At 51.0% G+C, this 14546-nt stretch overlaps 1 long non-coding RNA gene across 1 annotated transcript; it reads right to left on the bottom strand.

Moving 5' to 3' along the window:
- Positions 1-1602: 1602 nt before the first annotated feature.
- On the bottom strand, positions 1603-7420 carry LOC119086556. Its single transcript, XR_005089862.1, has 4 exons — positions 7300-7420; positions 5197-5281; positions 3460-3528; positions 1603-1975 (listed from the first exon to the last, which is right to left on the bottom strand). It is a non-coding gene; the product is annotated as an uncharacterized LOC119086556 (long non-coding RNA).
- Positions 7421-14546: the final 7126 nt, after the last annotated feature.

The raw sequence follows: 14546 nt of genomic DNA on the forward strand, positions 1-14546 counted from the left end.
GATCAGACCTGGGCTGAGGAGGTGCCTCAGTGGATAAGGTTTTCATCTCACAAACATAAGAATTGGGGCCCGGGCGGTGGTGATGCACACCTTTAATCCCAGCACTCGGGAGGCAGAGGCAGGCGGATCTCTGTGAGTTCAAGGCCAGCCTGGGCTACAGAGCGAGTTCCAGGACAGTCTCCAAAGCTACACAGAGAAAGCCTGTTTCGAAAAACCAAAAATAAATAAATAAATAAATAAGAATTGGCGTTCAAAAGCCAAGTGTGGTGATGCGCAGTTATAGCCCCAGTGCTGGAGGAGTGGAGACGGGAGGGTCTCTGAGGCTCATTGGCCAGCCAGCCTAGATGAATCAGTCAGCCCTGGGCCATTCAGAGACCCTGTCTCAAAAAAAAAACAAAATGCACAGCTCCTGAAAAATGACACCTGAGGCTGGCCTCTCGCTTCCACACAAATGTACACGTATGTACACATATTCATGTGCGTATATATGTACACATACTTACAAGTGTGCACACAGACACACATAAATGTAATTTTTAAAAAAATCATTGCCATGCATAAAGTCTGGACATATACAACCATGTATGGCTGCTCTCGCTGCTGCGCTCCTGCAATTTTCTAGAGGATAAAAGCCCTATCTTATCCCACTGTGTGACCCTGTGACCTATAGTTTTACCTTATCAGAGTGCAAATCCTACCCTGGGAATCCAGAGCCATTGTATTATCTCATTTATGGGGGCGGGAAGAATAAAGACAATAACGGGGTAAAGGGTGAGTGAAAGTCCCTCAGAAAATCTTTGAGCAAAGTAATTTCAGCATCCTTCAAAACCCTGTAGGCGCCTCCGCCTCTTAGGTGGGACCGTCTCTTCAGAAGGCCACACTCACACTTGGGTACGACCATCTCATCCCTCTAAGTACCTCTCTTCTCTAACCCCCGTCCTTCCATCAATACTCAGGTTAATACGTCCCAACTCTGCTTTCTACAGAGTCGCCCTGAGATGCTCTCTACAGTTAGGACCCAGCTTTACCTGGGTGGGGGCCACTCGGGAGAATCTCAGCCACTGAGGGCGCCACACCTCATAAGTTAGCTGAGGATGCTGGTCCAGTTCAGAGTTCTGAAAGTCCAGTGAGCGTCTTAGCCAGGGGAGCTTGGGTAACCCACTAGGGTGACATCTGAATGACAGCCACACAGACACGGTGGAGGCACCTGGGCCTCTGTCCTGCCCCAGCAGACTCCCACCCCGTCGTCCTTTTCTCTGAAACCCATTCTAAAGAGATTCCAAGCTGCAGGGCTCAGAGAGCAACCTATGCAGGGTCTAGCAAGGTCAAGACTGTTTATGAAGCCTGTGACTCCCGACCTTTGGTTTGCCATCTGCAAAGGCTCTAACCACCTGCCAAGTTCAAACCCTTAAAGAGTCTCTGCTGGGGGTCGCAGGATGTCTAGGCAAGGGAAGAAGCTTGTTGCCAAGCCTGGCAACCTGAGCCCTATCCCGGGAGACCCACATGGTGGAAGTAGAGAACCAGCTCACTCAAGACCTCCACACTTGTGCTGTGATACACGTGTGTGAACATGTACACACAAACACACACACACTAAATAAATAAATAATAAATACATAAATGTTTAAAATTGTAAGATACTACGCTGTAGCCCCTTCATTGTGTAGGTGGTAAACTGAGGCACAGAGCTGCTTCCAGTTGACATTGATGATGTCATGGTCATCATCCAAACAAATGAGGTCAGACCTGAAAGGACAGCTGCAGGTGAGCAGAGGTTATGATACTGGCAGAAATGCAGGACTCTTCCCTGGACCCTGACCTCTGCTCCACACAGAAACGCAACCACAGGGAGCAAAGGGGTCCAGGCAAAGTTGATAAAGCTGGCAGGTGCTGTGTCGTTTCCTCATGTCCCCAAAAATACAAATGGAGCCACTGACGAGGCTATCAACACAAGGAAAATGGAAAGATGGAGACTCTGAAATAAAGAGAGACACAATGAGGAGCCAGTTCAGAGAAAAGTCAGAGTCAAACGAAATGCCTGCTGACCAGGGTTTGCTTATGTGGGTCCAGACTTGGCCACTCCATGAAATATTATACACCTGTTATAAGTGTTGCTCACAGGGGCTGGGATATGCTCAGTGGTGGAGCACTTGCCTAGAACAGACAAGGCCCTGGCGTGTCCTGTACCACAGAGGCAAGGGTGGGGTATCCCCTGATGGCCATGGTCCCACATGTCTGTCATCCCAGCACTAAGGACCTGGGTCTGTGGGATTGTAGTTTTGAGGCCAGCTTCTTTTGACATGATTCTTGATTCTCTGCGGACCTTCCCAGATCTCTGCCTTCGTATTGCGGGTGGCTGTGGTCTGGGTTGGTTTGGTTTTGACTTTGTTTAGGGTTTTTTTTGTTTCTGTAGGTTGTCTATCAGCTGCTAAGGTTTACCGGTGGCTTTCTCACAGCACAGAGTGCCGCAATGACCTTGGATGGACTCACTCCAGAAGGCCTGTGTCCCTGTGTGACTTCCAAGGAACCACAATTAGCCAGGATGGCCAGGATCTTGGGAGAAAACCTACTACTTCAGTATTGAGGAAGATGACTCATTTGGAAGAGATCTGGAGCTGGCCTGGGTTCCCTGGCTGGTGGGTGACTGTGAAGGGACAAAATGACTTCAAATTGAAGAGTGTGGCCATGAAAGAACACCACTGCCAAAGAGCCTTCTATGCTAGTGAATGGCAAACTCCAACCACTGTAACTGAGGGAGAGTTCTTGCCTGCGGCCAGTAGCTGAGAGCAACCATCTCTACTGGAGATTGACTCAAACCTTCTTCTACAGCGGTAGCAAGAGGCCAGGTCTGACAACACTGAGGACAGAGACACAGGCCTTAAGAAAGTGGAACAAGACCTGGGCGGTGGTGCAGGCCTTTAATCCTAGCACTCAGGAGGCAGAGGCAGGCGGATCTCTGTGAGTTGGAAGCCAGCCTAGGCTACAGAGTGAGAGCCAGGACAGCCAGGGCTGTTACACAGAGAAACCCTGTCTGGAAGAAAAAAAAAAAGTGTAGCAGTTCAGACAAAAACTAAAATAATAATAACTCTCACGACCCATCTGCTCCAAGAGACATCTGAGCATTCTCTCAAGTATTTGTTCCCACTTTTTTCTTTCTTTTTAAATGTCACCAGGCTTCAAATCTTGAATGGCCCCTCCTGAGCTTCTGGGACACCTCCTGCCTTCTGAGAAAACAACCAAATCAATTACAATAGTTGAACACCTGGATCCAGCCATGTCTGAAGGCCTCCCAAATCCTGGAGCTACAGTCTCAAAACTAACAAAAAATACATATTCTCTCTCTCTCTCTCTCTCTCTCTCTCTCTCTCTCTCTCTCTCTCTCTCTCTCACTCTCTCTCTCTCACACACACACACACACACACACACACACATACACACACACACAACAGTCCCCCAGACCTTAGCACAGCTGACGCCATGATGGACGTATCACTCAGACCATGGAACCCAGCATGGAGGCATCAACACCTGCCAAAAAAAAACGAGAACAAAGACCTAATCCATCAAAGTCCGTAGTTCTGGGAAAGTCCCTACATGTACAACCCTTGCTCTTCGGCTTCTGTAGCTCTGCTTCTGGCAAACTGTTCTTGCTAACTGAGCTGTGTCAACCCAGGATGTGGTTTTTGTGCTTAAAAGCTCACCCTGAGAAAGGATCAGGACTGCACTGGGGTCCTGAACACCCACTGTAGTCTCCGGCTGGCTAATAAAGACTTTCTATTGGCTTGGACCCATGTCCTAGGAGTCTTCTCTGGTGGATGCCTCACAACATCTCTCTGTCTCCCTTCCTCTCTCCCTCCCTCCCCACTTCTTCCCCTCCTACTCTTCCAATGGTCATCTCATTTTCAAAACAATCCTGTAAGAGTCATAAGAAAGCTTTATTATAAAGCTCAAGCACCATGGAGTCAGGCAGTGGTGGTGCACGCCTTTAATCCCAGCACTCCGAAGGCAGAGACAGGCTCGAGGCCAGCCTGGTCTGCAAAGTGAGTTCCAGGGCAGGCTCCAAAGCTCCAGAGAAACCCTGCCTTGAAAAACCAAATAATAATAATAATAATAATAATAATAATAATAATAATAATAATAATAAAGCTGAAGCACCATGAAGAAAATCCTTCTCACTGTCAAAGTATCTGGGGCCAGATCCAAGCAATAGGCAGAGACAGGAGAAGCCCTGGAGTTCAATGGCCAGCCAATCAGTGAGAGAGACCTTGTCTCAAAAAATAAGGTGGAGGGCCGGGCGGTGGTGGCGCACGCCTTTAATCCCAGCACTCGGGAGGCAGAGCCAGGCGGATCTCTGTGAGTTCGAGGCCAGCCTGGGCTACCAAGTGAGTCCCAGGAAAGGCGCAAAGCTACACAGAGAAACCCTGTCTTGAAAAACCAAAAAAAAAAAAAAAAAAAAAAAAAAATAAGGTGGAGAGTTATTGAGGAAGATGCATGGATTCTCCTAGACTTACAGCCCAGGGCACCGTCATAAGCCAAATGCACTGTAAGTGAAAGGCTTTGAAAATCCCAAACCTGGCCAACCTCATTGCTCAGCAACACAGCATCCCTAGAGTCCCCATTGCTTCCCCTTGCAATGTAGTGGTCTCCTGGGATCTGCAGCTCCCTGCCACCACCCAGTACTAAAAAGAGGATCCTGGGGCATATTGCTAGTTCAGGAACAAACCCCCAAAACAAAACTCAAAGATTGACTCCTGCTGAACGCTTTTCAGCATCACACCATGGTAAAGCCAAAAAAGATGAAAGGCAAACCACTGGGAGTCAGACATCAGCAGTGCCACATTTCGCCTGGGGGTGGTGCCTGCCTGTAACCTCCACACTCAGGAGGCCAGGGCCAGAGGAGGATAGGCCAAGCTACACAGGGAACTCTTGCCAATCACTTACTCAACGAATCAACCATCAATCAAACAATAATTTTAAGTGTAAATCTTCATTGCCAAAATATAAAAACTGCTACTTATAAGTCCTGGTGTCTGGCTTCTCAGGAAATAGGGCAATTTGGTGACACAAGCCCAGCACCACCACCCCACCATGGCATGGCTGCACAGATTGGCACCACCTGCCTGGGTTCCCATCCTGCTTTGCTACTTGTTACCATACAGCTGCAGGCACATGACTGGGACCTCGCAGGTCTCAGACCTTGGTCTCTAAGATGAGAGACGTCAAGTGGCAAGCTCAGGTCACACGGAGACTCCCTGGGTGCAGATTGTTGCAGACGGAATGCCTGAGGAAGGGACAGAACAGAGCCAAGGCATATAACCCAGTTTCAGTTCTTCCCGGTCATCACTCCTGAGCCACTAACATTGTCCCTCATTTGGTGTCCCCAACAGTGACCCTTGTCTTTGAGGGGTCCCCATACTTGTAGTATCCCACCCTGGACTTCACAGGGTCCTTATCAATCAGGCGCAGGTTGTGCCCTGAGTCACGCAGAGTCCCACCTTCCCCCTGAAAGACCTGCAGCCCCACACAGGGTTTGGTGGTGGCTGCCACCAGGCTTTTGCTTTGGGGCACATAGGACAGAGAGGGACAGAGCTAGCTCTGGAGAGATTCAAGTCCTCTTTCTCTCTTGGCAAGAAAGCATTTAAACATTTGGGGGAAGTGTTTGGGCTTATGACACCTGCCAGGTCATCATCGAAGCTCTGGAAAAGATGAAAAGCAATTGCCAGGTTTTGCAAACAGAAGCAGCCCCCTGGGAGAGTGTCCACCTAGCATGCAGGGAGCCCTGGTTTCCATCCCCAGAAAGGCCAAAACCAGGCATAGTTGCTCAGGTCAGGCCTGTCATCCCTGCGCTGGAAAAGCAGAGGCAGGAGGATCAGGAGTTCAAGGTCATGTTCAGCTGCATAGTGAGTTTTAGGCTAGCCTGAGACACATGAGGCTGACCCACATTCTGGATACTAAATGCAAAAAACAATAAGCTGCTAGATCTTTAAAGAGTTGTTAGTTTTTTGTTTTTTTGTTTTTGTTTTTTTTGTTTGTTTGTTTGTTTTGTTTTTGGTTGGTTGGTTTTGGGTTTTGTTTTTGTTTTGTTTTTTTGTGTAATTAGTCTATTTCTGTCCACCCCTCTCATATTTGTCAAGGTTACTATCCTGTGATGAAACTCCATGACCACCTTGGGAAGGAAAGGGTTTATTTCATTCATACTTCTTTAAAAAAAAAAAAGATTTATTTATTTATTGTGTATACAGAAGAGGGCACCAGATCTCATTCTAGATGGTTGTGAGCCACCATGTGGTTGCTGGGAATTAAACTCAGGACCTTTGGAAGAGCAGTCAGTGCTCTTAACCTCTGAGCCACCTCTCCAGCCCTCATTCATACTTCTATATCACTGTTCACCATTGAAGAAAGTCAGGACAGGAACCTGGAGGCAGGAGCTGATGCAGAGGCCATGGAGGGGTGCTACTTACTGGCTTGTTCAGCCTGCTTTCTTATAGAACCCAGGACCACCAGCCCAGGGATGGCACCACCCACTATTTACTGGGTCCTCCCCTATCAATCACTCATTAAGAAAATGCCCTACAGGCTTGCCCACAGCCTGATCTCATGGAGACATTTTCTCAATTGAGGTTCCCTCCTCTCAGATGTCTTTAGCTTATGTCAAGTTGACATAAAACTATCCAGAACACTTCTCTTCCCAAGGAAGAGGTCTTTTATTCCGTCCTGTCATTATCCCTATTTAATAGGTAAGGAAATTGAGGCTCAGAGACGCCTAGTAACCCGCCGGAAGTCACCCAGCTAATTAAAAAAAAAAAAAAAAAAAGGCAGAATGGAAATTTGAACCTAGTGTTTAATCTTTATGCCCCAAGTACCTCAGCCGGGCAAACACTTGTGCCAAGCTGCCTTCAAAAGGAAGTTTTTTTTAATTAATAGCATACTTCCAATACCAATTTGTTGGGTTCCGCACGGATTTAAACCTCTGCCTTCACCTGGCTTGGCAGCGCCCTCTCCCACACTTCACGCCGCCTCCATCTTTCTCTCATTTAAGTATTTTGGAAAAAAGACCAAAGTTTGACAAAAACTGAAAATGTCTCTTATTTCATCCAGCCCTAGTTACCGGCAACAGTGGGCGGCCTTTCCTTTCCCCTCTTATTTTATTTTATTTTATATTTTTTTAAGCTGCTCTCTTTCTATTTTACTCTTTGTAGTTGGTAAATTCCCTCCGAGCCGCCGCTTGCGAAATCAAAAGGCCTGGGCTGAGGAGTTCGTGTGAGGCTGCGCGGCTCTGAGTTCAGAAAGCCCACGTACCAGGAGCAGCTGCACCCATCCGCCGCTCCGAGTTCCCACTCCCACTCCTAACCGGTCCTCGGAGGTCTCTCCAGGTCTCGTGGCCCCCGGAGTTATTTTTAGACCTGACACTCAACCGTCAAAGCTCTGTCTGGGGAGCTGGCAAGATCACTCAGTCGGTAAAGAGCTTGCTTTTGCAACCCCAGCCCCGGGGCTGGGCCCCCGCCTTGCCCAAGGGTGCTGAGGATTTGAACTTGGGCCCTCATACTTGAGCGGCAGCGTTTTGACTGACTGCACCGCCTACCCAGCTCCCGTGCCGGGATTTTTTTTTTTTTAAAGGCAAAGTCTTCTCTGTGGCTTGGTGTCTAGAGGGCTGGGAGACGAGGCCCAGTCCACCACACCTGGCTTGGATTATTTTTAAACACCAGGTCCTGTTCCAGCTGTGCACAGGCCAGTGGAAAACTGCAAATAGCAAGGTTTTTCCTATATCAAACAACATCACACACACGGTTGTCGGGTAGCGGGCAGCCCCTGCGCCGTGCAATTACCAAGCCCGCCTCGCGGTGACCCTCGACAGATCCTGACAGCCTGGGACTGGACACCGCAAGAGAGCAGCAGCTGGGCTAGCTGGAGGCCGTCAGCCAGAGCTCCCAGCTCCAGTTCTGCACCGCAGCTGACCATACCGGAGGACAGAGAGAGCTGCCCGCTAAAGGAGTCCCGTGCAGACTCGAATCAGACTGAGTCCTGAGCCGGCCCACCTGCAGGGGGCGCCACTCATAGAGGCGGCCGTGGAGTCCACCCGGGACCTGAGCATCATAACGGCCTCATCCAGGGTGTCGCACCAGCTGTGATGACCTCTGGCCTTTACTGAAATAAATTTATTTTCCAGGTAAAGTGTCCAGTTCCACGAGGCCTTTAAGGGAACCATGCCGACTCCTAAGACATTTTCACCGCTGCCAAAGGAGTGCCATTCTATTGTCCATACCTCACCTCTGTTTTCCCACTCACCAGCGAATTGGCTGTTTACAAAAACCTTCACAGCCTTTAAAACCTCGGTCCCCGAGGGAACAAGCAACGGTCTGGGATCCAAGCTCATCAGCTAGTGCACGTCTGGGACCCATGTCAGCCATTGCACTCATAGCTCTGGTTAGTCCCGTGGATCAAGATTATACTCACTAATATTGAAGGAAAGAAGGGTGGACCGTCTTTAGACAGACAGCTAAAACACCAGGCTTGCCTGCTCTTCATTCCACAGATAATCAGTGCGGCCGTCAGGCTCAGTGTTGAACGTACAAGCAGCACACAGATCTTCCCTCGGTAAACAAGACTCACGTTTTTCCCATCCACTTTTTCCTCTTCTAACTGCACAGCACTTCTTGCTCTCGCCTCGGGGCTGGCCTGGTTTCTTCTCAGCCAAGCTTCCATCCTATTCTACGACTGAGCTATTGATTATCCCAGCAAATGTTTTTTTTTTCATTTATTTATTCGTGCACACACACATACACGCACCCTGGGTCCCAGGGATTGAACTCAGATCTTCAGGCTTGACAGCAAATGCCTTTACCTGCTGCTCTATCTTGCCTACATAAGATGTTGTTGTTGTTATTATTTTAGATACTTCAGAAAGGAAAATCCCAGCACTCAAGGAGGCAGAGGCAGGTGGATCTGTGTTCGAGACCAGCCTGGTCTACAAAGTGAGTTCCAGGACAGCCAGGGATACATGGAGAGACCCTAAAAAAAAAAAAAAAAGTTGCGTTGCGTTGGTGTCTCTTCACAACAGAACAGTGACTAAGGCAGTGTGTCAATCATTTCTACACCTGTGTGACCATAGGACCTTCAGAGACAACTTGAAGAAAGAAGGTTCTAGTCCATCATGGTGGGCCGGACCTGGTAGAGCAGCTAAGTCTACAGTGATGGGAACCTGCAGGTGGCTTTTCACATCCCAGGGAATGTGAAACTGCGTGTGGCCCAGTTCCTCCAGCTCTACCTCCTGAAGGCTCCACAACTTCCCAAAATAGTGCCACCGGCTGGGGGCCGAGTGTTCAAACCACAAGGGGACATTTCTCTTCCAATCCCTAGCACAGGCTGACAGCCTTGGGTAGGGACGGAGGCACTAAACAAATGAAAAGACAAATAAATATATCTGACCACATGGTGAAATTGTGAAGAAAGACCGGAAGGGGGGTGGGTGCTGAGAGCTGGTGTTATGGAAATACTGCCTATAGGAACCCAGAAGTAAGCCGGGTGGTGGTGGTGGTGGTGGTGGCGGCGGCGGCGGCGGCGGCGGCGGCGGTGGTGGCACACGCCTTTAATCCCAGCACTTGGGAAGCAGAGCCAGGCGGTTCTCTGTGAGTTCGAGGCCAGCCTGGTCTACAGAGTGAGATCCAGGACAGGCACCAAAACTACACAGAGAAACCCTGTCTGGGGGGGGGGAGGGAACAGAAGTAACTGGGGGGTGGAGGGAGGCAGCTCTCACACCTGCCTTTGCCCCATGATGAGAAAAGTATAGTGTCCTGATGAGGACATGATGGGGGATTGGATTCGGGCAAGGGGTTTTGTTTTTTCAGACACAGTTCTGCTATATCGCCCAAGTTAGCCTTAAACTCAATCCTCCATTCGGGCAGTGGTGGCACTCGCCTTTAATCTCAGCACTCAGGAGGCAGAGGCAGGTGGATCTCTGTGAGTTTGAGGCCAGCCTGGGCTACAGAGTGAGTTCCAGGAAAGGCACAAAGCTACACAGAGAAACCTTGTCTCAAAAAAAAAAAAAAAAGAAAAGAAAAGAAAAAGAAACTCAATCCTCCTGCCTCAGTTTCCCCTGTGCTGGGATTATTAGCCTGTGCTGCCACAATCTTGGACATTGTCTTCAATGTAGTGGTGACTGTCCTTACTGGGAATCCCAACTGCACCCCTGGTCAACACTGTGAGGTGGACTTTGTGGGGTTCAGGAAACACGGGGAGAGGAAAGGAGGTGACAGAAAGCAGCACACTCACATGTCACTCAAGGTTACTGCTGGGACAACCGCATCCAAATGGAGCCTGAAGTCCCAGGAGAACGCTCATTGGAGTCCCAGTCAATGGTGACATTGGTGGATGCACAAGGAGCAAGACGAGTAGCCAGATATAGGTCCAGGCTGAATCTGGGTCAGGTGGTGCACACCTGTAACTCCAGGCAGAAGATCTCAAGTTCACCGCCACCCTGAGCTACAGAGTGAGTGAGTAGTCACCGGCCAGCCTGAGCCACAGTGTGAGACCCTGCCTCTAAATAAAGAACTATTCAAATAAACAAGGTTAAAGTGGGTCAGTGACGGAGTCCTTGCCTGGCATGCACAAGGCCCTGCGTTCAGTTTCTAGTACTAACAGAAAAAGGGTCAGGCTGTCAGTCAACGGTGATGCCATAGACACGTGGGCCCAGAAATGTGTACCTGGAGGCCTGTGGGCATGGCTCTGTCAGTAGAGTGGATTGCCATAAGACAGAGAGAGAGGAGCAGGAGGAAGAGAGGGGAGGGAGGGGAGGAGAAGAGAGGAGACAAGAGGAGAGGAGAGGAGGGGAAGGGGGAGGGGGGAAAAGAGAGGAGAGGAGGGGAGGGAGGGGAAAGGGGGAGGGGAGGGAGGGGAAAGGGGAGGGGAGGGAGGGAAAGGGGGAGGGGAAAGGGGGAGGGGAGGGAGGGGAAAGGGGGAGGGGAGGGAGGGGAAAGGGGGAGGGGAGGGAGGGGAAGGGGGGGGAGGGAGGGGAAAGGGAGAGGGGAGGGAGGGGAAAGGGAGAGGGGAGGGAGGAGAAAGGGGGAGGGGAGGGAGGGGAAAGGGGGAGGGAGGGAGGGGAAAGGGGGAGGGGAGGGAGGGGAAAGGGAGAGGGGAGGGAGGGGAAAGGGAGAGGGGAGGGGGAAGAGGCAAGGAGGAGAGGAGGAGAGAGGAAAGATGAACAGGAAAGGAAAGGATACAAAGGGGTACACAGGGTACCCACAATGTCTGTCTCAGGGAGCTGTTGGGGTGCTCCTACATAGCCCCCGCCCCATCCTTTGTTGAAGAATAAAACACAGGTGATGTGGGAATCGAGATGCCCAGCTCCCAGCCTGTAGCGTGGAGCAGCAGGAGATCTCACAGCCTGGTGGTCTGGCTGTGGGGGAGAAGTGGATGATGGGTAGATGGGGAAAGAGAGGGAAAGAATCAGGAGCAGTGCCCAGAATCCTCTGCTGGCAACGGTAATTGCCGGTGACATTCCCTGAGGGAGACATGTCATTTTGGAAGCCAGTTAAAGGTAATGTGGTGTGTAGCGTGGTTTGCCCATCCTAGGGCCTGTCCCCTGATGGGTCCTGGTTCTGCAGGATTCAAGACAAATGATGGGCTGAAAGATGGCCCCTCTGGGGGTAACACAGCACACAGGCTGTGCTCACAGCCTACCCCAGGCGATGGGATTCCAGAAACTGCCTTCAGTCTTGGAGGAACAGGCAAACTGCCCCAGGCACCACAGTGGCAGGTGGGCTGGCTTTCCGAGGGCGTGGTCACTTCCTGCTAGAGAAGAGCTTTTAATTTAGTATTTTAAAAATTGTTTTTTTTTTTTTCTTCTTACACAGAGCCTAAAAATAACAACTGGATGCCGAGTGCTTGGGATTCGTGCCAGAAAAACTAAATCAGTCACTGAGGGATTTAACAAAGCCAGAAGTGGTGCTGAATGCCTGCAGTCTCAACACTCAGGGGATGGAGGCAGGAGGATTCCTACCATACTGCAGTGTGGGCAGTTTCTAACTACGGCTTCCATGGCCAATGGCTGCCCAGGCTTGGTCTGAGCCTCACAGCGTCCTGTCTGTGTCTTTAGGGCACAAATACCCAACCTTGATATCAGGAGCAAAAATGAAGCCGACCCTCAAACTTGTCCCCATCCTTTGCAACCTCTGATGAAGGTGCTTAATCGCATATGACAGGGTCTCCTGTAGCCCAGGCTAGCCTCACATTCAGTATGTAGCCAAAGATGACATTGAACTTTTGGCCCTCCTGCCTCCATCTCCCGAGTGCTGGGATGGAGGGCGTGTACCACCTCACCTGGTTTTAGGTGGTGCTGCGGATCAAACCCAAGGCTTTGTGCATGCCGGGCAAACACTGTACCAACTGAGCCATGTCCCCAGCCTTGAACTTTGGGATTTAATGGAATTCAATTGTCTTGAAGACCAAACTGAAAAGCAGGGCATGATGGCACACACTTGTAATCCTAGCACTCAGGCTTTGAGGCTATTTCAGAAGAAGAAGAAAGAAGGAGGAAGAGGAGGAGGAGGAAAAAGATGAGACATACTGTTTTACACCTGGAGGTAAAGGAACTTTATGGAGGATGTAAGGACAGCCATAGATCTCCCAGAATCCCATTCAAATTCTGGTCAGCCTGGGAGTTCCCAGATTTTTCTAGTCCAATGACCTCTCTGAGTCTCTAAGAGGTCAAACCCTCCTCCACACTGCCCAGCCCTGCTCCGGGCACAGACACTGTCATTGTTGCCAATTGTACCTTCTCTCACTCACTCCACCTTAGTTCCACGAACAGGTGAGTATACAGCCATATATCTGTACATATCGGACCTGTTCTTTCCAATGCAGGCAAGAAATGTGCCATGGGAAATGCTCATTCCTCCCTCCTCCCCCTCCTCCCCTCCCTCATCCCCTTCCTCCCCTCCCTCATCCCTCTCTCCTCCCCTTCCTCCCCCTCCCTCATCCCCCTCCTCCCCTCCCTCATCCCCTTCCTCCCCTCCCTCATCCCCCTTCCTTCCCTACCTCATCCCTCCCTCATCCCCTTCCTCCCTCCTCATCCCCTTCCTCCCCTCCCTCATCCCTCTCTCCTCCCCTTTCCTCCCCTCCCTCATCCCCCTCCTCCCCTCCCTCATCCCCTTCCTCCCCTACCTCATCGCCCTCCTCCCGTCCCTCATCCCCCTACTCCCCTCCCTCATCCCTTCCTCCCCTCCCTCATCCCCTTCCTCCCCTCCATCCCCTACCTCATCCCCCTTCCTCCCCTACCTCATCCCCCTCCTCCCCTCCCTCATTCCCCTCCTCCCCTCCCTCCTCCCCTTCCTCCCCTCCCTCATCCCCCTCCTCCCGCCCTCATCCCCCTCCTCCCCTCCCTCATCCCCTTCCTCCCCTCCCTCATCCCCTTCCTCCCTTCCCTCCCCTACCTCATCCCCCTTCCTTCCCTACCTCATCCCTCCCTCATCCCCTTCCTCCCCTCCCTCCCCTACCTCATCCCCTTCCTCCCCTCCCTCATCCTCTTCCTCCTCTCTTCCTCCTCCCTCCTCCTTTCCTCATCCCTCCCTCATCCCCTTCCTCCTCTCCCTCCCCTTCCTCATCCCCTTTCTCCCCTCCCTCATTCCTCCCTCATCCCTTTCCTCCCCTCCTTCATCCTCTTCCTCCCATCCCTCATCCCTCCCTCATCCTCTTCCTCCTCCCTTCCCTCCTCCTTTCTTCATCCCTCCCTCATCCCCTTCTACCCTTCCTCATCCCTCCCTCATCTCCTTCCTCCCCTCCCTCATCCCCTTCTTCCCCTCCCTCATCCCCTCCCTCCTCCTCTCCTCTCTTGTCAGCAAGTGTCAATTCCTTATCTCACATTCGGAAGATACTATGGCGACACCACAAAAAGCCCGTCAGAACAATGGTTTGAGGAGGTGCAGCAGGCGGGCAGCCTGCCATTCCTTGCTCCCAGCTGCATTTTCCAATGCCCCAGGATGGTTCTTAAAAATCACCTGCAGGATGACAAAAGGGCTTGCTGCAGCCTTAAGTCGGCATTGATCTCCGTCTTTGTCCTTGTAATCACAGCCATCTATCCTGCCTAAACAGGGGCGTGAAATGGACTTATTACAATAATGGAAAAATACCCTGTCTTCCTGCCGACAGTCCATGTTTCTGAGGCCTCTTTAAATGTACCCCAACATTCACCCAACCCAGTGTGTCAGTTTCAGGAAAAACCAGCAAGATGGCGGGGTGGGGGGGTGGCTGGTGTGGAGGGGGGGTGAAGGGTGGAAGGTTGCCATGACAACAAAGGATTTCAGTGATGAGTATCCATGGTGATGGGTGCTGGGTTCTGAGCGGTTTTAAATGCTTTAGTTAAAATATGTAGCAAGCACACAGCTGAGAACTCAGGAGAAGGATCGGGGCACTGTCTGCTCCCGGATGGGTGTGGCCCTGGGCTGTTGGAACAGAAAGAAAGGTAGTGTAAGGATGGGTCCACTCCCTGCGAGACACTGTTGAGGGAGTGAGCGAGACACTGGGTCAGCCCGAGCTGGACGGCCTCTAAACAG

Source organism: Peromyscus leucopus, chromosome 23 (genome assembly GCF_004664715.2).
Source record: "Peromyscus leucopus breed LL Stock chromosome 23, UCI_PerLeu_2.1, whole genome shotgun sequence".
NCBI lineage: Eukaryota > Metazoa > Chordata > Mammalia > Rodentia > Cricetidae > Peromyscus > Peromyscus leucopus.